General features: G+C 52.5%; 1 protein-coding gene across 6 annotated transcripts in view; it reads left to right on the forward strand.

Moving 5' to 3' along the window:
* LOC139229893 (zinc finger protein 664-like) overlaps window positions 1-25,198 on the forward strand; it is a 55,498-nt gene that overhangs the window by 16,420 nt on the left and 13,880 nt on the right. For 5 of the 6 annotated variants that reach the window (XM_070861530.1, XM_070861528.1, XM_070861531.1 and 2 more), the window contains one exon: window positions 3,713-3,778. The exons of the other annotated variant lie outside the window; for it this stretch is intronic. The gene's annotated coding sequence lies outside the window, so the exon portion shown is untranslated. The remainder of the gene's footprint in view (window positions 1-3,712; window positions 3,779-25,198) is intronic. 6 annotated transcript variants of the gene reach the window in all.

Consider the following 25,198-nt stretch of genomic DNA (forward strand, 5'->3'; position numbering starts at 1 on the left):
GCTGCAGGGATCAATGCTGGGGCCTCAACTATTCACAATCTATATTAACGACTTGGATGAAGGGACCACTGTAACGTAGCCAAGTTTCCTGATGATACTAAGATATGAGGAGGACACAAAAAACCCGCAAAAGGACATAGACAAGCTAAGTGAATGGACAGCAATTTGACAGATAGAGTATAATTTTGGGAAGTGTGAGGTCATGCACATTGGCAGAAAAAAATCAAAGGGCAAGTTATTATTTAAATGAAGAAACATTGCAAAGTTCCACAGTGCAGCGGGACCTGGGGGTACTTGTGCATGAAGCAGAAAAAAGTTAGTATGCAGGTACAGCAAGTGATCAGGAAGGCCAATGGAATCTTGGCCTTTATTGCAAAGGGAATGGAGTATAAAAGCAGGGGAAGTCTTGCTACAGTTATCCAGGGTATTGGTGAGGCCACACCTGGATTACTGCGTACAATTTTGGTTTCCATATTTCAGAAAGGATATAAAATGCACTCTCATTCATCCAGATACGGGATCTAATAGAAAACCCGCTGTAACGGAATTTAAAATTCTGTTGGAAATTCGCTAACAATTGCACAATGTGACACTCACCATGAGCAAGGGCTCAGAAAATCTACCGTAATACTCTAAAAACGGAATACACAAGTTCACCCTCCTCTGCCCTTGCTTTGCTGGTGTGTGTGTGTGTCTGCACGCTGCGCAGCCGCTGTCTCTCGCGGCCGCTGATATTGGGAACAGGGGCAGTGCCGGCACTGGGTTCCAGGCACAGACCGCAGCCCAGAGAGTGCGCTCCGGATCCCCGGAGCTGGACAATCTCCGCGAGGTCACCTGCAGCCACTCCCAGTGCAGCGTTCGTCCCTCCGTGATTAAAGTCCGGTGGAAGTACATGCATGCTGGTAATGTCCATCTTTTGTATATTTAACTGCCTTGTTACTGTTTGTAGCTGATTGTATTTATTCATTAAAGTTTTAACTTTAAAATGCAAACTCGTTCCGGGAAAATTCGTTTACCCGGAATTGCCGAATCCCCAAGTGATCCGGATAAACAAGAGTTGCCTGCACTTGCTTTGGTGGCCGTTTAGAGAAGGTTCACTAGGTTGATTCTGGAGATGAGGGGGTTGACTTATGAGGAAAGGTTGAGAAGTTTGTGCCTCTACTAATTGGAATTCAGAAGAATGAGAGGTGATCTTATCGAAAGTATAAGATTATGAGCGGGCTTGACAAGATGGATACAGGGAGGGTGTTTCCACTGATAGGGGAGACTAGAACTAGAGGGCATATTCTTAGAATAAACTAAGATGAGGAGGAATTTCTTCTCTGAGGGTTGTGAATCTCTGGAATTCATTGCCTCAGAGAGCTGTGGAAGCTGGGTCATTGAATAAATTTAATACAGAGATGGACAGTTTCTTAAACGACAAGGGAATGAGGGGTGATGGGGAGCGGGCAGGGAAGTGGACCCGAGTCCATGATCGGATCAGCCATGATCGTATTGAATGGCGGAGCAGGCTCGAGGGGCCGTATGGCCTACTCCTGCTCCTATTTCTTATGTTCTTATTAACTGGTTCTCTCGCCGATATCACTTTATCTGACCTGGGGACAATTGTGCTGCTCAGCGTCACCCCCTTTACACACAAGCAAATCAGCACCTCCCATGGCTTGGGATCAAGACACATCCTCCCTTTACTCATGATGCTGTGGATCAGCTTGCATTGATCAGCTTAATTAGTGGCTTCATTTTAAAACCAGTAAACACAACAGTAAATTTCCAATCATGCATTGTAGGATGGCTCTGGTATCTCAATGCTTCCTTTTGTCCCACTTCACTGAGTGCAATTACCTATTTTTCTCTCTACAGCTTCTAGTTCTGATCAGGCAACCTATAATGTAGTACAAGGCACGAAACCCAAGGAAGGGAAATATTCTTCTTGACTGGAGGAATTTGTTTATCTCGCATTGCTGTACGAGTAGTGATTTACATGCGACTGTGACAAGTTAGCTGGGAAGGGTCTGTGTCGACTGATACCCCTGTACCAATATTTGTAAATGTGAAAAGCACTATTGTCGAATTGTAAGTTCCATCTCTCGGGCATAGTATCCTGAGAAACTGGAAACAAACTTTTTAGATAGCTACTGTGCGGAACATCGTAATTATCCTGACTGTTGCAAATGTAGGGGTAAAAAGGAGGCATCTCTCCCTCGGCGCGGACTACCTGATATAGATAATCGACACCTCACCCGTCTGTTGGGGTAAAAGGAAGGCTTCTCTTCCTCGGGGTGGATTAACTGATACAGATAATCGACACCTCGCCCAGCTCCCAATGTATAACGACCACGGAAGTAAACAAACAAAACCTCAGGTTTACCGGTTTTATACAAGCAATGCACGGAAGGTTGAGTCCAAACCTCCGAAATACATGAGGTTTTGAGTACAATTTATACAGGCTATGGAGAGGAGCTACCCTCCTACAAAATCATCAATAGGTATATTGCTATCAGTGAAGTTACACTGATTTGTCAACTCTTATCAGACTGGCTCTGAGTGGTATATGCAACTGTCCATCTCTCATCATTGTGGTGTTCCATTTTACCCTCTACCCCAGTCTATACGACGCCTAGTGTGGCTGTACCAAAATACAGGCTTCCTTATCTCTTCCTCAGAGACTTCTAATCAAATCCTATTGCCTTCGGCTGTTAAGTGTTACTAAGGTTAAGGATTCGGTTTAATGTGTTATACATTTATTTGCTATACCTACATTGGCAATTTCTGAGACCTAATACTGATTTGTTCACTACATTTAGCATTGTATGACCACCTATTTGCAACACTTACAATTGATCTCTGACACAATTAACTGCAGCAACGACAACAAATGTTTAATATAAATTGATCGATATCGTTGAAGATGAATAATGACATTTTGGAAACATTATCCAATCTTGCACATTGAAATCAAAGATCTAGACCTGTCTATGTTTAGGATGTGTACACATCGGAAATATGCCGCTTTAAACACATTTCTTTCCTTGGACAACATATTAAAGTAAGGCTGAAAGCATATAATTCTACCTGAAGGATGATCGGAAAACTTTTCACACTCAACACTGTGACACGTCAGGTTAGAAATGAAGGAGAAGGATCTTGCTCATGAGTAGCACATTCCACGTCGTCCAAGTGGACTGAAGAGTTAACCAATTACATTTGAAGGGCAATCACTCTGACAATATAGGGAAACAGCAGCCAATGGGATCATTCTAACTTTGGGCAATAGTGTAAATTAGGCACTATTGAGTAATGTGCACATTATATGCCCTGTGGTTCCTGTCGCCCAATATGTGGTTCCATTGTAGTCAATGGAATCGGTATCAGTCCCAGCCTATAATCGGCAGCCAGTAGGATACCGTCCGCTTTGTGTAAAGATCCAAGAGGCATTTCTCTCCATTCCATATTTATTGCCCACAAATCACACACAATTAATAGCTATATATCATTCTTGTTAAACTGATGGGAATTAAATGCCCTAATCATAGCCACTATATTCATATTGGGGATACTAATAATGTTGTCTTAGTTCGTTATCGCTGTTAGTTCATTTATATCAAGCAATTTGAGTCTATCCATACATCCCGACCGATCGAAATCTTTGTCATCTATATATAATCCATCCTATTGAAGCCTACGTGTTCTTTCTCTTTCTGTTCCTATTTAGATGATACCAAAACTGCTTCCAATTTAGTGTATTCGGTGGTCACGATCAGAAAGTCAGGAGACGGAGGTAAATTATGTCAATTTTTCACAGCGGTTGCTAAGGGAGATGAAAATTACATTTACAATATTGGAATGCAGTTATTTTGAAATGTGTTTGCTGAAGATATTGTCTATCACTTCAGGAACACCTGGTTAAAATAATCACTGCAGTGTTTCCACTAATATTGCTGGGAAGTTCTGGAGGGTGAGCGGAGGAATACTTGGAGACCTCACACTTTCCCACATTATACACCATCTGCCAAATATTAGCCCACTTACTTAGTCTGTCTACATCCCTTTGCAGATTATATGTGTCCTCTTCCAATTTACTTTCCATCCATCTTTGTATCATCAGCAAACTTGGTTACATAACACTCTGTCCCTTCGTCCAAGTCACTAATATAGATTGTAAATAATTGAGGCCGATCCCTGCGGCACCCCACTAGTCACCATTTGCCAAACAGAAAATGACCCATTTATCCCAACTCTCTGTCTTCAGTTAGTTAACCCAGCCTCTATCCATGCTAATATATTACCCTCAATCCCATGAACTTTTATCTTGTGCAGTAGCCTTTTATATGGCCCCTTATCGAAAGTCTTCTGGAAATCCAAATACACCACATCCACTGGTTCCCCCTTAACCACCCTGCTCATTACATCCTCAAAGAACTCCAGCAAATTTGTCAAACATGAGTTCTCTTTCATAAAACCATGCTGACTCTGCTTGTCCTGCTACTCGTTCCTTAATAATGGACTCCAGCTTTTTCCCAACAACAGATGTTAGGCTAACTAGTCTATAGTTTCCTGTTTTTTGCCTCCATCATTTTTTAAATAGCGGTGCTACATTTGTGGTTTTCCAAACCGCTGGGAACTCTCCACAATCCAGAGAGTTCTGGCATATTTCAACCAACGCATCCATTATTATCTGAATGGTGACACATTAGTGCAACGAGACCTGGGTGTCATCGTACATCAGTCATTGAAGGTTGGCATGCAGGTACAGCAGGTGGTTAAGAAAGCAAATGGCATGTTGGCCTTCATAGCGAGGTGATTTGAGTACAGGGGCAGGGAGGTGTTACTGCAGTTGTACAGGGCCTTGGTGAGGCCACACCTGGAGTATTGTGTACAGTTTTGGTCTCCTAACTTGAGGAAGGACATTCTTGCTATTGAGAGAGTGCAGGGAAGGTTCACCAGACAGATTCCCGGGATGGCGGGACTGACATATCAAGAAAGACTGGATCAACTGGGCTTGTATTCACTGGAGTTCAGAAGAATGAGAGGGGATCTCTGCAGTCACTCCTTTAAGACCCTTTAAGTAAGCTGTAAAAAAATGAGACTTCTCCACCTTTAGTCCCATAATTTACAGCTTACTTTTTCTTTAGTGTCAGTGATAGTTTTAAGTACCCACTTCCCTCTCCCCCTTGATTATTATTGGGATATATTTAGTATCTTCTACCATGAAGACTGATACAAAATATCAAAAGGCTTTATTCAAATACTGAAAGCTACAAAAATGAAGCTCAAGTTTGTTAAGTAATTGACAATAAAATGAATTGAACCTGCAGGATGGTTTTGGATTTCTCTGGGATGCAGCCGAACATGATGTGCCTTGAAATACCACCAGTGTCCAGTAGATGATGCTGTCCCTCCAATTAATTCGAACTGATTGGAGCGTGACTATTCCCTGGAGCAGGAGGAATGAGGGCAGATCCGGGTCAACACTGAACATACTGCACCCCACAGGGACATCACACACTGCCCCCTCCCTGGGGCAGCTCAGGGTCAGACACTGAACATACTGCACCCCACAGGGACATCACACACTGCCCCCTCCCTGGGGCAGCTCAGGATCAGACACTGAACATACTGCACACTATACGGGGATGCACGTACTGTCCAGTCTCTGGGGGAGTCACTGCTGGAGGGTCCGCAGACAGAAGGGGAACTTCTCCAAATCTGCTGATCATGAATCCTGGGTCATATTGATGCCGAATCCCCACTTTCTGCGTTGCAACCTGAGAAGCCACAGAGACCATGTGGAACCTCACGGACTCTGGAGAAGCCGCCAGACCTCAGAGCTTTGCCCCACAGATCTGGGATACTGGGTCACCACATGGGGGCAGTGATCCCTCTGCCTCACCGCCCCCCAGACCCCCCCATGTTAGCTCCACTCTCACTGTGAGCTGCGTGGAGTTACATTTATCCACAGCAGCTCTCCTCCCCTGAAGATGCTGACTCTGGCTGGGTGCAGAAATACAAAGCAATCATCTTCAATTCCCAGCACACACTTAGGAAATGTGCGCCACTTACCGGGCACTGTACAGGATTGGAGCAGACATCATCTCCCTCAATTATCCTGGTCTCAGACTGACCCAGAACCAGACCTCCCCCTCACCCCCCCTCCCCTGTCCCAGACCCCCCCTCACTCTCCCCTGTCCCAGACTGACCGAGACCCCCCCTCACCCTCCTCTGTCCCAAACCCCCCCCCTCACCCTCCCCTGTCCCAGACCTCCCATTACCCTCCCCTGTCCAGACTTCCTGAAAGTTTTTGGTAAGGTTCCACACAAGGGGCTGCTCTATCAGATCGACACCTGGAACATAAGAATATTAGAAATAGGAGCAGGAGTCAGCCATTTGGCCCCTTGCACCTGCTCTGCCATTCAATACAATCATAGATGATCTCATCATGGATTCAGTTCCACTTCCCTGCCCGCTCCCCATAACCCTTTATTCCCTTATCACTCAAAACTCTGTCCATCTCCGCCTTAAATATATTCAATGACCCAGCCTCCGCAGCTCTCTGCGACAGAGAATTCCACAGATTTATGATCCTCAGAAAATAAATTTCTCCTCAATTCAGTTTTAAATGGGCGGCCCTTATTCTGTGACTATGCCCCCTAGTTCTAGATTACCCTATGAGTGGAAGTATCCTCTCTGCATCAAACTTGTCGAAATCCCTCATTATTTTATATGTTTCTATAAGATTACCTCTCATCCTGCTGAACTCCAATGAGTACAGGTCCAATCTACTCAACCTATCTTCATATGTCAACCACCTCATCTCTGGAATAAATCGAGTGAATCTTCTCTTCTGAACTGCCTCCAATGCAATTATATCCTGATTTAAAAATGGAGACCAAAACTGAATGCAGAACTCTAGGTTTGGCCTCACTAATACCCTGTACATTTGTAGCAGGAGTTCTCTGCTTTATACTCCATCCCCCTTGCAATAAAGGCCAACATTCCATTTGCTTTCCTGATTAGTTGCTGTGCCTGCATGCTAATTTGTTGTGTTTCATGCTCAAGGACCCCCAAGTCCCTCTGTACTGCAGCATTTTGCAATTTTTCTCCATTTAAATAATACTTTGTTTTACTACTTTTTTCTGCGCAGTGGATGACCTCACATTTTCCCACATTTGCCAAAAATGTGCCCACTCACTGATCCCTTTTCAGTTTTCTTGTGTCCTCCTCACAATTTGCTTCTGCACCCATCTTTGTATCATCAGCATACTTGGCTACATTACACTCAGTCCTTTCATCCAAATCATTAATATAGATTGTAAATAGTTGAGGCCCCAGCACCGATCTCTGCGGCACCCCACTAGTTACTGTTTGCCACCGGAAAATGACCTTTTTATCCCGCCTCTCTGTTTTCTGTTAGCCAATCCTCTATCCATGCTAATAGATTGTCCCCAAACCCATGACATTTTATCCTGTGCTGTAACCTCTTATGTGGCCTTCTGGAAATTCTGCCCCACAATTCAAAACGATCATGGCTGAACAGCCAAAAATCCAGGCAGTGCTTCTGACAAATAAATCCAATGCTGGGCCCAGTAAGAGCAAGTAAAGTGGACAAGATTTAATCTAATAACACATTGGTTCTTTTCAGAGCCACCCACAATGTAGTACCCTTGTTTAAGAAGAGAGAAAGGGATAGGCCGAGTAATTACAGGCCTGTCAGCCTAACCTCCGTGGTGGGAAAATTATTGGAAAAAATCCTGAAAAACAGGGAAACTCTGCATTTGGAAAGGCAAGGATTAATTAGGAACAATCAGCCTAGATTTGTTAAGGGAAGATTGTGTTTGACTAACTTAATTGAATTTTTTGAAGAGGTAACAAAGAGGGTCAATGATGGTAAAGAGTACGATGTAGTATATATGGACTTTAGCAAGGCTTTTGATAAGGTCCCACATGGTAGACTGGTCATGAAGGTTAAAGCCCATGGGATCCAGGACAAAGTGGCAAGTTGGATCCAAAATTGGCTTGGAGATAGGAAGCAAAGGGTGATGATTGCTGGATGTTTTTGTGACTGGAAGGATGTTTCCAGTGGGGTTCTGCAGGGCTCAGTACTGGGTCCCTTGATTTTTGTGGTATATATCAATGATTTAGATTTGAATATAGGGAGTATGATTAAGACGTTTGCAGACAACACTAAAATTGGCTATGTGGTTGATAATGAAGAGCAAAGTCATGGGCTGCAGGAGGATATCAATCTTTTGGTCAGGTGGGCAGAGCAGTGGCAAATGGAATTTAATTCAGAGAAGTGTGAGGTGATGCACTTTGGAAGGGCTAATAAGGAAAGAGTAGACACATTAAGCGGTAGGCCGCTTAATATTGTAGATTAAAAAGGGACCTTGGAGTGCTTGTCCAAAGAACAATTTTTGGGAGGAAACTAAAGCATTAAATCATTAAATCGTGTCTCCCGATCTGGGGGACACACCAAACATTTTCAAGGCCCTTTTTTTTCCTGTTCTTTTGTGTTTTTAATTTTTTTTTAATTTTTTTTTTTGGTCACTAAAATCATATTTTTTTCTCTCCAAATGCTCCCTATAAAAGGGGAGGGGGACACTAAAAATACCAGCAATTAAAACAAATTAAACTTTAAAATATAAAATCAAATTAAAATTTGGTTGCCAGGCATGATGATGCACTCCAGTCCCTCCGGTGCCCACCTCTCGCGGAAGGGCGCGAGCGTACCGGTTGACACTGCGTGCTCCATCTCCAAGGACACCCTGGCGCAGATGTACGCGCGGAAGAGAGGCAGGCAGTCAGGCTGAACGACCGCCAGCTGCCTGGACCGGCTGATGGCACCCTTGGCCGTGCCCAGGAGCATTCCTACGAGGAGGCCCTCAGACCTACCCGCTCCCCTCCGCACATGGTGCCCAAAGATCAGGAGTGTGGTACTGAAGTGCAGCCAGAATTTCAGGAGCAGCCCCTTTAAATAATAAAACAGGGGCTGCAACTTCGTGCATTCAGTAAAAACATGGAACACGGACTCTTCCAGACCGCAGAAATTGCAGGCGGCCTGGGAGCCCGTGAACCGGCTTAAAAATTTATTGCGCAGCACTGCCCCGTGCACCAACCTCCAGGCCAAGTCCCCGATAATTAGCGGGAGGACTCCCGCATAGAGTTCCCTCCATCGGGGACGCCCGCCTCCTCCAGACGGCAAGGTGGTACGCCATGGCATGTCTGGATGGCAGGCGAGGATGGCAAAGTTGAGAGTGTGCAGGAGCAGCCCGTACAGGAAACCCCTCCGCGCGGAACTGAAAGGCACGGAGGGGATTTCCTCAAGGTGGCTCAAGTTGTGAGGTGCCGGCTCCCGAGGGAGGTTCCGGGGTTTGGCGCCGATGAGGAATTCCATCCGGACGGGTGTCAGTTTGGACCGGATTTCCCCACGTGCTTGAGCCTCGTCGACACACCTAATGGAGTCGGGGACCAGAGCTGTTTTTAGCGACTCAATGGAATCGGTCGCGCGGCGGACGTTGGCAGAATTTAGGTGCCGCGCCAGCGTGTCTGGCGCCATCCAGCCCGCTCCTCCGCCATCGAGCATGTCCCTGACCCTGGTCACCTCACCAGCCACAGCCCACTCGTCCGACCACCACCTAAAATCTCGGTCGTGAAGGTATGGATTCCCGAGCAGCAGCTCCTGCAGGACAGCCACCACTCCAGCCGGTGGAGAGCTACGCTTGGTGGAGACTTTGTTCCAGACCCTGATGAGTTCCTTGTAAAAGACAGGCAGCTCCTGGAAGGCGGTCCTGACGCCCCCCAAGCTCACAAAGTGGAGCTGCGTGTCGTAGTTGAGGCCGTGCTGCTGGCGGAGAAATACGTCACCAGAGCACGCCACGTAGGAGGGGGCTCGACGTAAAGGTATCTCTGCAGGGACTGAAGATGGAAAGTCGCGAGCTGGGTGCTGACGCACACCAACGACTGACCGCCCTCCCCAAGCGGGAGACTCAATACCATGGCAGAGACCCAGTGCTTCCTGTTGTTCCAGAAGAAGTCCACCAGCTTCTTCTGTATCTTGCTGACAATTGCAGGGAGAGGGGTCAAAGTGTCCAGCCGGTACCACAACATGGCGGCCACCAGCTGGTTTATGACTCGTGCTCGACCCCTGTAGGACAGCACTCAGAGCAGTCCTGTCCAGCGCCCTAGCCGAGCGTCGACCTTGGCCTCCAGCTCTTGCCAGTTCGCCGGCCAGGCTTCCTCGTCGGGGCTGAGGTAGACTCCCAGATAGAGGAGATGGGTCGTGCTCCAGGCAAAAGGCCTGAGCTCCTCCGGCATGGAGTCCACCCGTCACTGACCCACCAGGAGGTTGGAACATTTCTCCCAGTTGATCCTGGCAGAGGATGCGGCTGAGTAAATCTCCTGGCACTCACGCATCCTCCGCAGGTCAGCGGGATCCTCTACCATGAGGAACACGTCATCGGCGTAAGCCGAGAGGACTACCTCCATGCCCGGCCCTTGCAGAGCCAGTCCCGTCAACCTCGTCCGCAGGAGGTGCAGGAAAGGCTCCACACAGATGGCATAAAACTGGCCAAAGCGAAGGGGCGCCGTCAAGGACCCGTTATCCTTTATCAGACACTCCACGGCGGCATACAAGAGTGGGATCCGGGCGATAAAATGCATCCCGAACCCGAAAGCGCGCAGAATTCTGAACAGATAGTCGTGATCTACCCTGTCGAACGTCTTCTCTTGGTCGAGAGATAGGAAGGCGACCGACAGACCAGCCTCTTGGGAATGATGGATGAGGCCCCGGGCCAGATGGATGTTATCGTGGATTGTCCAGCTCAGGACCATGTAGGACTGGTCGGGGTGGATCATTTGGTCAAGCATGGCGCCAAGGCGAGCAGACATCGCCCTGGCGAAGATTTTGTAAACTGTGCTGAGGAATGGAGACAGGGCGCCAGTTCTTAAGGAGGCGGAGATCGCCCTTCTTCGGCAGCAGGACGATGACTGTCCTGCGCCTGGAGAGGGGCATCTCCCCGGTCGGCAGACTTTCTCCCAGGGCCCGCGTGTAGTCGCCCCCCAGGACGTCCAAGAATGCCCTGTGGAACTCCACGGTCAGCCCGTCCAGCCCCTGGGCTTTTCGCCTCGAGAGCCGGTCGAGGGCGCCGGTCAGCTCTGCCAGGCTTAGCGGAGCTTCCAGATTTTCGGCAGGTCCTCCGACAAAACTCTACGCGCTTCCTCGCTGGACGGCTCCGGAGAGAACAGAGCCCCGTAATATTCACGGGCTCCGTTGTTGACGCCCTCCGGATCCGAGACGAGAGAGCCGTCGTCGGCCAGCAGCGTCAAGAGCTGCTTACGGACACTCTGTTTTTTTCCAGCGAGTAGAAGAAGGGGGAGCCACGGTCCAGATCCTGCAGGAACCGGATCCGCGACCTCACGAATGCGCCTCGGGACCCGACGAGCTGCAGGTCCTTCAGCGCGGCCTTCTTCACTTTGTACACCATCCGCAGGGCCGGATCCTCGACGACTTGACTGAGACGGAACTCCAGGTCGAGCACCTCTTTTTCTAGGTGCCCGACCCTGGTCGACCCCCTCGTGTACTCTTGACAGAAGACGCAGAAGTGAGCCTTGCCCACCTCCCACCATCGCCTCGAGGGGAAGCCCGCCTGCTTCCTTCTCCAGTTGGCCCAGAAACGACGGAACGAGTCCTAGAACCACACGTCCTCCAGCAGCTGGTTGTTAAAATGGCAGTACGCGGACCCAATCCTCGCGCGGAGCGAATCGAGCTCTGCCCACATCAGGTGGTGGTCCGAACACTGCACCGGCCGCATGGAGGCCGCCGGGACACAGGAAACGTACGCCCAAGACACGTAAAGGCGGTCGACTCGAGACCATCCTACTCCAGGCCTGAACCAAGTAAAGGCGCTGGAGTCGGGAAGGAGATTTCGCCAGACGTCCACCAAATCGACGGACCCAACCAGGTCCCTCAACTTCTCCATCGCCATCATGCTCTGCGGGGCACCGGAGCGGTCCCTTGCCTCGAGGGTGCAGTTAAAATCCCCCCCGAGGACAATGCAGTCGCCGACGTCAATGGAGCCAAGAAGAGCTGACACTTCTTCGAAGAAGCGCGCTTGCCGTGGGCCGGGCTGAGGGGCGTACACGTTCACGAGATGGAGATGCACGTCCCCCAGGCGAACCGTGACGTGCAGCAAGCGGCCTGGCACGGGCTCCTTGACCCCCAAGAACTCCGGCTGAAAATGCGGGGCCAGCAAGATGGCCACCCCACATGAAGTGGCGGTGAGGTGGCTCATGCGGACCTCTCCTTGCCATTCCAGGAGCCACGTGGCTTCGTCTCCGAGAACGTTTTGGGTTTCTTGCAGGAAGCCCACCGCATATTTCCCCTCCCGCAGGAGTGAAAAATTGTTAAATCTATGGCGTGCCTCTCTGCCGCCGTTGATGTTGAGGCTGGCTATGGTTATCTTCATGACAAAAGCATAGTGCAACCTAATCTATTGTGGGGGGGGAGTGGAGTCGTTTGTTGACCTCCACTCCTTCAGCAGCCCAGCGAGGAACCTTTTGAGCCTGTGCAGCTCAAGGGCTTGCACCTTTGATAAGGGACCTGGTTTTAGCGGCAGCGCGGACGGACGTGATGAGCAGCCCCGTCTCGGACCATCTTTCCAGGGCCAGATGGGCTCGGTTGCGGCGACCCTGGCTCTGGACCAAAAAGTCCCGGAGTTCCTTTACAGGAATGAGGGGGGACTCAGCGGCGGGCACGAGGAGATCCACCACCTCACTGGCGATGGACTCGAGATCTTCTCCCTCGTCCCCCACCGAGTCCCCGTCCCCCACCGGGAGGTCGCCGCCAGCAGCCGGCCCGTCGACCGCACGAGGTACGGCAAACGGCCCGGCCGCTCCATCCGGCCCTGGCTCTGTCCCGGTCCCACCCCCAGGATCGTCGAGAAAGGAGTCCCCACTGGGCTCTTTTAAAACCGGTGCCGGGTCAGGACGCGACAGCGGAAGGAGTTCCACCTCCGCCCCAGGAACCGGGGAACACGGAGAGACGTGGTTTAGGAAATTCTCCAGGGCCTCCAAGTACCCCAGCACCAAAGTAGGGGGCGAGGGTTGGAGTTCTTCCCCATCCCCATCGCCACTCCCCGGCCCAGCGTGTGGATGTGTATTAAAATTTTTTACATTTTCATTTTCTGCCGAGTCGAGCAAATCCTGGCGGAAGTTGGATATTGGCTGGGCGGTCTCAGGTTCGGCCTTTTCGGCGCTGCCCGCCTCAGTCCCCGGGACGCTCGACCCGGCGGCAACGCATTACCTCCGCTGGCCCCGCCCCCCCCACGAGAGGCAGATGCTCCACGCCATCCCTGGGAGGCAGAGGCTGAGCAGCCTCGACTGCCCCACCCTCCCCGGGGACAGATTCCTCTTGCCTATGGTGCAGTTTGGGGGCGCTGGTGGGAGACGCGGGACATGCGGCGGGCACCGATTCATCCACAGAGGGATGTTGTTCCCCCTCCGCCTCATTGGAGCGGCGCCTCCTTTTGTTCCTTTGGGGCGCGGAGGCAGGGAAACCTCCATGTCTGCTGAGGCCCCCCGCTCCACTCCCCCCTTTTCCTTCCCTTGCCCGCGCCCAAGCCCCTCTGCGGTAATGGTCAAGGGCTCGGGCACGGGCTCAGGGCACCCCGCGCTCGCCGGTGACAGGGTTGGGCTGAGCGCGGTGATCAAATTGTCTGGCGCACTGAGGGGACCCGCCTCGAGATGTTTCGCCTTCCTCCGCGCCTTCTTTCCGATCAGACGCTCTCCCTCCCCACCTCCGGAGGCCGTGAAAACAAAGGCCCCCGACGATGCCCGCGCATCCACAGCTCCCGGCAAGCGGACGCTACTAGGGGGAGGGGTGGTGGCGGCACCAGCCTTGGCCGCCCTCGGTGGTTTGGTGGCCTTGGACGCGGGGCAGTTCTTACGAACATGCCCCACCTCCCTATAGGCATGGCACCACACGCCGTCCGACGTCCAGAAGACGCAGTAGGCAGTCCCCTCGTGCACCACATTAAAACTACCCTCCGTCGTCTCCTCCCGCGCCAGCCGGTAAAAGAGCTGGCGGCGGAAGGAGAAGATGTGGCGCAGGCTGCTAGCCCTGAGGCACAGCGGTATGGGGTTGATCCCTGACCGTACCTCCCCCAGTTGGTGTAGATGAGGGAGGAGGAGCCCAGCGGGAACAAAGTGCGGGACGTTAGAAAGGGTGACCCTCTGCGCGGTGGCCTCGAGAGGGTCCACCGGCAGGAACGTCCCGCCCACCGTGAGCCCCTTTTCAAGGGCCAGGGACACCGCCTGCTCCGACCCCAGGAAGAATACAGCCTTCCCAGACATCTTGGAGGCTGCGACAATGGCCGAGGGGCCGACATCCCCAGCCATCGCACGCACACACTCCTCGATGCTCATTGTGGGGTGAGTGTAGCTCTTGACCCCTTGTTTCTTTGTTATTAGTCTGAAAGGTGGCAGGGTAGCAGGAGGTGCAGGAGGCGCAGTGGATGTGGACACCGCCTGCGCATATGTCTTTGCTGGCCCTGCCAGCGGCGTGGATGGGGTCGCCATCACGGGGTCCCTTTAAGGGCTACACCCACCCCAAAGTCACAAGCCTTAATGTTCTTAAATTGGCCTCGTTTATGTGTATAAGCAGAGGAGCTCTCGATAAGGCACACCTCTCCTCTACTTGACAACTGGGGAGAGGCCTTGCTCCCTATGATCAGTTGTCTTAATTGTTTTTTCAATTAGGAGGAAAGGGCTCTCAGAGAGAGAGGGGAGAGGCAGAGAGAGTGACAGAGAAAGAGTGCGGTGGGGTGGGAAAGAGGGAAGCTGTGAGGGCAGGTCTCCCCTCACAGCGATGGGTGGGTGTTTTCTTTGGGGTCACACCCCAGAGGATGGAGAAAAAGCAAGACACAGTCTTTCGGATGGTCTTCGGGTGGGGCGAGAAGATATCTTCATCTCGGGCAGCTGGAGCCACCCAGCCACACTCCCAACGATGTTAAATAGGATGATTAATCTGTCTTCAGCCAGGTAGCTCCAGCTATCCCAGGCTAGGCAATGGAGGAGGGGTGCTTCAGTGGTGTGTGGGGCCTAGCTTGAAGCAAGACCCCCACACACACTTCCACACACACACACACCCCCCGCGATGTTCCGGGTCTCGATGAAATCTTCTTTTCTCCCCCCACCAATAAAACAAAGTCTTTCGGGAAATGCACCAAAACACACCCACCATTTGATGATGAAGTCTTTCCCTCCTTCCACACTGGATAGTTTTTGTTCTTTTTCCCCCTTTATCCAACTCTCTGCAGCAGTATTAAAGGTTGAATTTTCTGCTCTCCTCCTCTGCCTCTGGATGAATTGGAATTGTAGTAAGCCCCTTCCTCCTCTTCCTGGGCTGTTCCACAGGTCTCACAAAGGTCTTCCAGGCAGGAGCAACAGCAGGGAGCTCCTTCTCTCACTGCTCCAGGCTCCAAGTGAATAGGCCACGCCTCCAAAGCTCCACCATTGGTCCACAGAACACGTTTTGGGAGAAAGCTAAAACAGTAAATCATTAAATCGTGTCCCCACGATCTGGGGGACACAACAAACATTTTCAAGGCCCTTTTTTTGGTGTGTTTTTGATTTTTTTTTTTAGTTTTGTTTTGGGCACTAAAATCATATATATTTTTTTTCCTCCAAGTGCCCCCTATAAAAGGGGAGGGGGACACTAAAAACACCGGCAATTAAAACAAATGAACTTTTAAAACATAAGATCAAATTAAAATTTGGTTGCCGGGCGTGTTGATGCACTCCAGTCCCTCCGGTGCCCACCTCTCGCAGAAGGCCGCGAGCGGACCGGTGGACACCACGTGCTCCATCTCCAAGGACACCCTGGCGCGGATGTACGCGCGGAAGAGAGGCAGGCAGTCAGGCTGAACGACCCCCTCGACCGCCCGCTGCCTGGACCGGCTGATGGCACCCTTGGCCGTGCCCAGGAGCAGTCCGACGAGGAGGCCCTTCGACCTACCCGCTCCCCTCCGCACAGGGTGCGCAAAGATTAGGAGTGTGGGACTGAAGTGCAGCCAGAATTTCAGGAGCAGCCCCTTTAAATAACAAAACAGGGGCTGCAACCTCGTGCATTCGGTAAAAACATGGAACACGGACTCTTCCAGACCGCAAAAATTGCAGGCGGCCTGGGAGCCCGTGAACGGGCTTAAAAAGTTATTGCATGGCACTGCTCTGTGCACCACCCTCCAGGCCAAGTCCTCGATAAATAGTGGGAGGACTCCCGCATAGAATGCCCTCCATCGGGAACCCCCGCCTCCTCTGGACGGCAAGATGGTACGCCATGGCGTGTCTGGATGGCAGGCGAGGATGGCAAAGTTGAGAGTGTGCAGGAACAGCCCGTACAGGAAACCCCTCCGCGCGGAACTGAAAGGCATGTTGGGGATTTCCTCATGGCGGCTCAAGTTGTGAGGTGCCGGCTCCCAAGGGAGGTTCCGGGGTTTGGCGCCGATGAGGAATTCCGTTCGGACGGGGGTCAGTTCGGACGGGATTTCCCCACGTGCTTGAGCCTCCTCGACACACCCAACAGAGTCGGGGCCCAGAGCTGTATTTAGCGACTCGATGGCATCGGCCGCGCGGCGGACGTTGGCAGAATTTAGGCACCGTGCCAGTGTGTCTGGCGCCATCCAGCCCGCTCCTCCGCCATCGAGCAGGTCCCTGACACTGGTCACCTCACCAGCCACAGCTCTCTCGTCCGACCGCCACATAAAACCTCGGTCGTGGAGGTGCGGATTCCCGAGCAATGGCTCCTGCAGGACAGCCGCCACTCCAGCCGGTGGAGAGCTGCGCGTGGTGGAGACTTTGTTCCAGACCCTGATGAGTTCCTTGTAAAAGACAGGCAGCTCCTGGAGGGCGGTCCTGACGCGCGCCAAGCTCACAAACAGGAGCTGCATGTCGTAGTTGAGGCCGTGCTGCTGGAGGAAGAAATATGTCGCCAGAGCATGCCAGCTGGAGGGGGCTCGACATACAGGTATCTCTGCAGGGACTGAAGATGGAAAGTCGCGAGCTGGGTGCTGACGCACACCAACGACTGACCGCCCTCCCCAAGCGGGAGACTCAAGACCGCTGCAGCGACCCAGTGCTTCCTGTTGTTCCAGAAGATGTCCACCAGCTTCTTCTGTATCTTGGTGATAAACGCAGGGGGAGGGGTCAATGTGACCAGCCGGTACCACAACCTGGCGGCCACCAGCTGGTTTATGACTAGCGCTCGACCCCTGTAGGACAGCACGCAGAGCATTCCTGTCCAGCGCCCTAGGTGTGCAGCGACCTTGGCCTCCAGCTCTTGCCAGTTCACCGGCCAGGCTTCCTCGTCGGGGCTAAGGTAGACTCCCAGATAGAGGAGATGGATCGAGCTCCAGGCAAAAGGCCTGAGCTCCTCCGGCAAGGGGTCCACCCGCCACTGACCCACCAGGAATCTGGAACATTTCTCCCAGTTTATCCTGGCGGAGGATGCGGCCGAATAATTCTCCTGGTACTCACGCATCCTCCGCAGGTCAGCGGGATCCTCTACTGTGAGGAGCACATCATCGGCGTAAGCCGAGAGGACGACCTCCACGCCCGGCCCTTGCAAAGCCAGTCCCGTCAACCTCGTCCGCAGGAGGCGCAGGAAAGGCTCCACGCAGAAGGCATATAACTGGCCGGACATGGGGCATCCCTGGTGCACCCCTCTCCCAAAGTGAAGGGGCGCCGTCAAGGAACCGTTAACCTTTATCAGACACTCCGCGGTGCCATACAAAAGTGGGATCCGGGCGACGAAATGCATCCCAAACCCGAAAGCGCGCAGAGTTCCGAACAGATAGTCGTGATCCACCCTGTCGAATGTCTTCTCTTGGTCGAGAGATAGGAAGGTGACCGACAGACCAGCCTCCTGTGAATGATGGATGAGGTCCCGGACCAGATGGATGTTATCGTGGGTTGTCCGGCCCGGGACCGTGTCGGACATGTTGGGGTGGATCAAGTGGTCCAGCACGGCGCCAAGGCGAGGAGACATCACGCTGGTGAAGATTTTGTAGTCCGTGCTGAGGAGGGAGACCGGGCGCCAGTTCTTATGGAGGCGGAGATCGCCCTTCTTCGACAGCAGGACGATGACTGCCCTGCGCCAAGAGAGGGGCATCTCCCCGGTCGCCAGACTTTCCCCCAGGACCCGCGCGTAGCACCCCCCAGGACGTCCCAGAATGCCCTGTGGAGCTCCACGGTCAGCCCATCCAGACCCGGGGCTTTTCCCCTCGAGAGCCGGTCGAGGGCGCCGGTCTGCTCCACCACGCTTAGCGGAGCTTCCAGATTCTCGGCGCCCTCCGGTCCGACCTTCAGCAGGTCCTCCCACAAAATTGTACGCGCTTCCTCACTGGATGGCTCCGGAGAGAACAGAGCCCCGTAATATTCACGGGCCCTGTTGTTGACGCCCTCCGGATCCGAGACGAGAGAGCCATCGTTGGCCAGCAGCGTCAAGAGCTACTTACGGACACCCTGTCTTTTTTCCAGCGAGTAGAAGAAGGGGGAGCCGCGGTCCCGATCCCGCAGGAACCGGATCCGCGACCTCATGAACGCGCCTCAGGACCCGATGAGCTGCAGGTCCTTCAGCGTGGCTTTCTTCGCTTTGTACACCATCCGCAGGGCCGGGTCCTCGACGACTTGACCAAGACGGTACTCCAGGTCGAGCACCTCTTTTTCTAGGCGCCCGAACCTGGCCACCCGTCTCTTGGTCGACCCACTCGCGTACTCTTGACAGAAGACGCAGAAATGAGCATTGTCCATGTCCCACCATAGCCTCAAGGAGGGGAAGACCCCCTGCTTGCTTCTCCAGTCAGCCAAGAAACGACGGAACGAGTCCTGGAACCGCACGTCCTCCAGCAGCTGGTTGTTAAAATGCCAGTACGCGGACCCCGTCCTCGCACGGAGTAAAGCGAGCTCCACCCACACCAGGTGATGGTCCGAACACAGCACCGACTGTGTGGAGGCCACCGGGGCGCAGGAAATGTATGCCCGAGACACGTAAAGGCGGTCGACTCTGGACCATCCTACTCCAGGCCTCACCCAAGTAAAGGCGCTGGAGTCGGGATGGAGATTTCGCCAGACGTCCAACAAGGACCCGACCAGTTCCCTCAACTTCTCCATCGCCGTCATGCTCTGCGGGGCATGGAGCGGTACCTCGCCTCGAGGGTGCAGTTAAAACCCCCCCTGAGGACAATGCAGTCACCGACGTCGACGGAGCCAAGAAGAGGGGATACTTCTTCGAAGAAACGCGTTTGCTGCGGGCTGGGCTGAGGCGCGTACACATTCACGAGATGGAGCAGCACGTCCCCCAGGCAAACCGTGATGTGCAGCAAGCAGCCTGGCACGGGCTCCTCGACCCCCAAGATCTCCGGCTGAAAATGCGGGGCCAAAAAGATGGCCACAGCACAAGAAGTGGTCGTGAGGTGGCTCATGCGGACCTCTCCTTGCCATTCCAGGAGCCACGTGGCTTTGTCTCCCGGAATGGTGGGTTTCTTGCCGGAAGCACACCGCATATTTCCCCTCCCGCAGGAGCGAAAATTTGTTAAATCTATGGCGTGCCTCTCTGCCGCCGTTGATGTTGAGGCTGGCTATGATTATCTTCATGACAAAAGCAGAGTGCAACCTCTACCTAACCTATTGTGCGGAGGAAGTGGAGTCGTTTGTTGACATCCACTCCTTCAGCAGCCCAGCGAGGAACCTTTTGAGCCGGCGCAGCTCAAGGCCTTGCGCCTTTGATAAGGGCCCGCTCGCGGCCATGGATTTAGTGGCGGCGCGGACGGACGCGATGAGCAGCCCCAGCTCGGACCATCTTTCCAGGGCCAGATGGGCTCGGTTGCGGCGACCCTGGCTCTGGACCAAAAAGTCCCGGAGTTCCTTTGCAGGAATGAGGGGGGACTCAGCGGCGGGCACAAGGAGATCCACCACCTCACTGGCGATGGACTCGAGATCTTTTCCCTCGTCCCCCACCGAGTCCCCGTCCCCCTCTGGGAGGTCGCCGCCAGCAGTCGGCCCGTCGTCCACACGATGTACGGCAAACGGCCCGGCCGTTCCATCCGGTCCTGGCTCTGCCCCGATCCCACCCCCAGGATCGTCGGCAGAAGAGTCCCCACTGGGCTCTTTTAAAACCGGTGCCGGGTCAGGAACCGACAGCGTAAGGGGTTCCTCCTCCACCCCAGGAGCCGGGGAACATGGAGAGACCTGGTCAAAGAAAAGTTCCACGTCCTCCAAGTACCCCAGCTCCAAAGTAGGGGGCGAGGGTTGGTTTTCTTCCCCCTCCCCGCCGCCACCCCCCGGCCCAGTCTGTGGATGTTTATTAAAGATTTTTAAATTTTCACTTTCTGACAAGTTGTGCAAGTCCCGGGGGAAGTTAGATATTGGCTGGGCGGGCTCAGTTTCGGCCTTTTCGGCCCCGCCCACCTCAGTCCCCGGGACGCTCGACCCGGTGGCTACACATTCCTCCGCTAGCCCCACGCCCCCCACGACAGGCAGATCTTCCACTCCATCCCCGGGAGGCAGAGGCTGGGCAGCCTCGACTGCCACACCCTCCTCGGGGACAGATTCCTCTTGCCTACGGCGCAGTTTGTGGGCACTGGTGGGGGACGCGGGACATGCAGCAGGCACTGACTACTCCGCAGAGAGATGTTGTTCCCCCTCCGCCTCATTGGAGTATCCTCCTTTTTTCTTGGGGGGGCGCAGAGACAGGGAGACCTCCATGGCTGCCGAGGCCTCCCGCTCCACTCCCCCTTTTTCTTATCTTGCCCGTGCCCGAGCCGCTCTGTCATATTGGTCAAGGGCTCGGGGCACCCCGCGCTCGCCAGTGACAGGGTTGGGCTGAGCGCGGTGATCAAAGTGTCTGGCGCATTGAGGCGACCCGCCTCGAGATGTTTCCCATTCCTCCGTGCCTTCTTTCCGATCGCACGCTCTCCCTCCCCCCAGCCGGAGGCCGTGAAAACTAAGGCCCCCGACGATGCCCGCACACCCACAGCTCCCGGCATGCAGACGCTACTAGGCGGGGGGTGGCGGCGGCAGCAGGCTTGGCCGCCCTCGGTGGTTTGGCGGCCTTGGAGGCGGGGCAGTTCTTACGAACATGCCCAACCTCCCTACTGGCATGGCACCGCACGCCATCCAACGTCCAGAAGACACGGTAGGCAGTCCCCTCGTGCACCACATTAAAACTACCCTCCATTTTCTCCTCCCGCGCCAGCCAGACAAAGAGCTGGCGGCGGAAGGAGAAGACGTGGCGCAGGCTGCTCTCCCTGAGGCCAAGCGGTATGGGGTTGATCCCTGACCTTACCTCCCCCAGTTGGTGTAGGTGAGGAAGGAGGAGCGGGAACAAAGGGCGGAACGTTAGAAAGGATGACCCTCTGCATGGTGGCCTCGAGAGGGTCCACCGGCAGGAATGTCCCGCCCACCGTGAGCCCCTTTTCAAGGGCCAGGGTCACCGCCCGCTCCAACCCCAGGAATAAAACAGCCTTCCCAGACATCTTGGAGTCTGCGACAATGGCCGAGGGGCCGACTACCCCAGCCATCGCCCGCATGCACTCCTCGATGCTCATTGTGGTGTGAGTGTAGCTCTTGACGCCGTGTTTCTTTATTATTAGTCTGAAAGGTGGCAGGGCAGCAGGAGGCGCCGTGGATGTGGACGCCGCCTGTGCATATGTCTTTGCTGGCCCTGTCACCGGCTTGGATGGGGTCGCCATCATGAGTTCCCTTTAAGGGCTACACCCACCCCAAAGTCACAGGCCTTAAAGTTCTTAATTGTCCTCGTTTAAGTGTATGAGCAGAGGAGCTCTGAATGAGGCACACCTCTCCCCTGGTTGACAATTGGGGAGGGGCCTTGCTCCCTCTGCTCAGTTGTCTTAATTGTTTTTTTCAATTAGGAGGAAAGGGCTCTCAGAGAGAGAGGGGAGAGAAAGAGTGTGACAGAGAAAGAGAGTGGGGGGTGGGAAAGAGAGAAGCTGTGAGGACAGGTCTCCCCTCACAGCGATGGCTGGATGTTTCTTGGGGTGCTCTCCCCAGATGGCAAAAAACACAGTCTTTGTAGATGGTCTTCGGGTGGGGGGAGAAGATGTCTTCACCTGGAGTAGCTGGAGCCACCCAGGCACACATTCCCAACGATGTTAAATAGGGTAATTAATCAGTCTTCAGCCAGGTAGCTCAAGCTATCCCAGGCTAGGCAATGTGGGGGTGTGCTTCAGTGGTGTGTGGCGCCTAGTTATTTAGCAAGACCCCCACACACACATCCACACACACACACCCCCCGCGATGTTCCGGCCCTCGAAATGGTCTCCTTTCCTGCCATCACCGATACAACAAAGTATTTAGGGGAATGCACCAAATCACACCCACCTTTGGTTGATGAAGTTTCTCCCTGCTTCCACACTGGATAGTTGTTGTTCTTTTTCCCCCTCTCTCCAACTCTCTGCAGCAGTAATAAAGTTATTGAATTTTCTGCTCTAATCCTCTCCCTCTGGATGTTGAATTGTAGTAAGCCCCTTCCTCCTCTTCCTGGGCTGATCTCAGGGTTCTCTCTCGGCCTCCAGGCAGGAGCAACAGCAGGTAGCTCCTTCTCTCACTGCTCCAGGCTCCAAGTGAATAGGCCACGCCTCCAAAGCTCCACCATTGGTCCACAGATCCCTGAAAGTAGCAGGCCTGGTGGATCAGGTGGTTAAGAAAGCATACTGAATACTTGCCTTTACTGGTCGAGGCATAGAACATAAGAATATAACTTTAGTTAGGCCACAGCTGGAGTACTGCGTGCAGTTCTTGTTGCCATATTATAGTAAGGACGTGATTGCACTAGAGAGTGTGCAGAGGAGATTTACGAGGATGCTACCTGGAATAAAGAATCTTAGCTTTGAGAACAGATTGGATAAGCTGGGTTTGTTCTCATTGGAACAGAGGAGGTTGAGAGGAGACCTGATTGAGGTGTACAAAATATTGAGGGTCTTGGACATAGTGAGGGTCTATTTCCATTGGTGGCGGGGTCTATTACAAGGGGATATAGTTTTCGGGTGGGTTGGTGGAAGGGTTAGAGGGGATTTGAGAGTGGGGCTCGGGGGCTTCTTGTATGCAGGAGATTGTGGGGATCTGGAACTCGCTGCATGGAAGAGTGGTGGATGCAGAAACCCTCGGCACTTTTAATAGATGGTTGGATGGGCACTTATAGTGCAGTAACCTGCAGGGTTACTGACCTCGAGCTTGTAATTGGGATTAGAATGGATGACGTTTTGTTGGACGGTGCAGATATAATGGTAAGTACTGCAGGGAATTGAATACGGCCAGTGTGATCTCCTGGACTCATTTCGATCGCCTGAATGTGTTGGAGAGGAATTTTCCCAGATTTTTTCTCACTAAATTGGCCTTTGTTTTTACCTGGTTTTTGCCTCTCCCAGGAGATCACATGGCTCTGGTTCGGGTTGAGTGTAGAATGTTTCAGTATGAGGGGTGTCCCAGTTGTGTGAGGCGGGCTTGTTGGGCTGGGTGCTCTTTGCCTTTCTGTCTTTGTTCATAGGTTTATATGTAACCTTTAGGGCTGCTGACCAAGGGCCGTGCAGCTTTTTGTCGGCCGGCGCGGACACGATGTGCCGAAATGGCCTCATTCTCTGCTGTAAATTTCTGTATTCCTATGTTTCTATTATCGGTGAAAGGGCTGCTTACTGTCTGAAGAAACTGAACGATTGATCACAAACTTATCAGCTGTGCTTCAGTTGGTAGTACTCTCGCTTCTGAGTCAGAAGGTTGTGGGTTGAAGTCCCACTCCATGGACTTAAGTACGAAGTCGAAGCTGACACACCAATGAGGGAGTGCTGCACTGTTGGAGGTTGCATCTATAGGAAGAGACGTTAAACCGAGGCCCCTTCGACTCTTTCTGGTGGGCGTAATAAATTTCACAGCCACTATTTTGAAGTAGTGCAGGCAATTACCCCTGGTGTCCTGGCCAAAACTTATCCCTCGATCAACATAACACAACAACTTATCCAGATATTATTACATTGCTGTTTGTGGGAGCTTGCTGTGCACGAAATGCCTGCCGCCTTTCCTACATTACTACAGCGTCTACACTACAAAAAGTACTTCATTGTCTGCGAAGCACCTTCAGAAGTCCGATAGTCCTGAAAGGCGCAATATAAATCCAAGTCACTATTTCTCTGCTTAATATTAAATCCCTGCGGTTGATAAGCTGGGAGTTTCCTAACCAGGTGACCCTCAGTCGATTTCAGTTATAAACCGGTCAATGTCTGTTGAACAGTAGTAATGTAGATCCACAAACAGCGAGTTTGCTGTTCAGTTCATTCAATATATACTAAAACATTAATGAATCTACTCATAAGATTTTTGCCTGAGAACAGAATAGAAACACAAAGAACAGACTATAAATCAGGAAGAGTTGTAATTGATGACCTCATTCAAGAATGTGTGATTGTGGCGAGCAACAAATCTGATTGGATGTTTAAAGAGATAATCAGAGAGATACAGAGAGATATGGATATTGAAAAGGCAGCCAATGAACCAATCACAATCATAGCCACCCACCCCTCATTAGCATAGGGATGTGGGCGGAGTGTGGGGCTGCCCATATACTGCGGGCTCGGAACAGAGTTTCTTTAAATCTGCGTCGGACTGACCGAGATGATGGCTGACGGAAAGTAAAAAATTACAGCCAAGAAAGTCATCAAGAAAACACCACCGAAGGATGGCAAGAAGCGCAGAAAGTCGAGATAGGAGTGATACTCCATCTACATCTACAAAGTGATGAACCCCGACACCGGCATCTCCTCCAAGGCCATGGACATCATGATCTCGGTTGTGAACGATATTTTTGAGTGCATCGCAGGTGAGGCTTCCCGCCTGGTCCATTACAACAAGCGACGCACCATCAGCTCCCGGGAGATCCAGACCGCCATGTGCCTGCTGCTGCCCGGGGTGTTGGCCAAGCACGCCGTGTCGGAAGCGACAAAGGTGGTGAACAAGTGCACCAGCTCCAAGTAAAACTGCGCACTGTCCTGTGAGATCAAACCCAAACACAACGGCTCTTTTGAGTGCCACGCACAACCTCTCTGAAAGAGCTCCACAAACGCACCTCCCTTTAGACTCAAATCACTAATTATTTCCTGAACAAGTGTGAGAACCTTTGCAGTTCCAGCTGTAAATTTCG

Source organism: Pristiophorus japonicus, chromosome 19 (genome assembly GCF_044704955.1).
Source record: "Pristiophorus japonicus isolate sPriJap1 chromosome 19, sPriJap1.hap1, whole genome shotgun sequence".
In the NCBI taxonomy this organism is placed as follows: Eukaryota; Metazoa; Chordata; class Chondrichthyes; family Pristiophoridae; genus Pristiophorus; species Pristiophorus japonicus.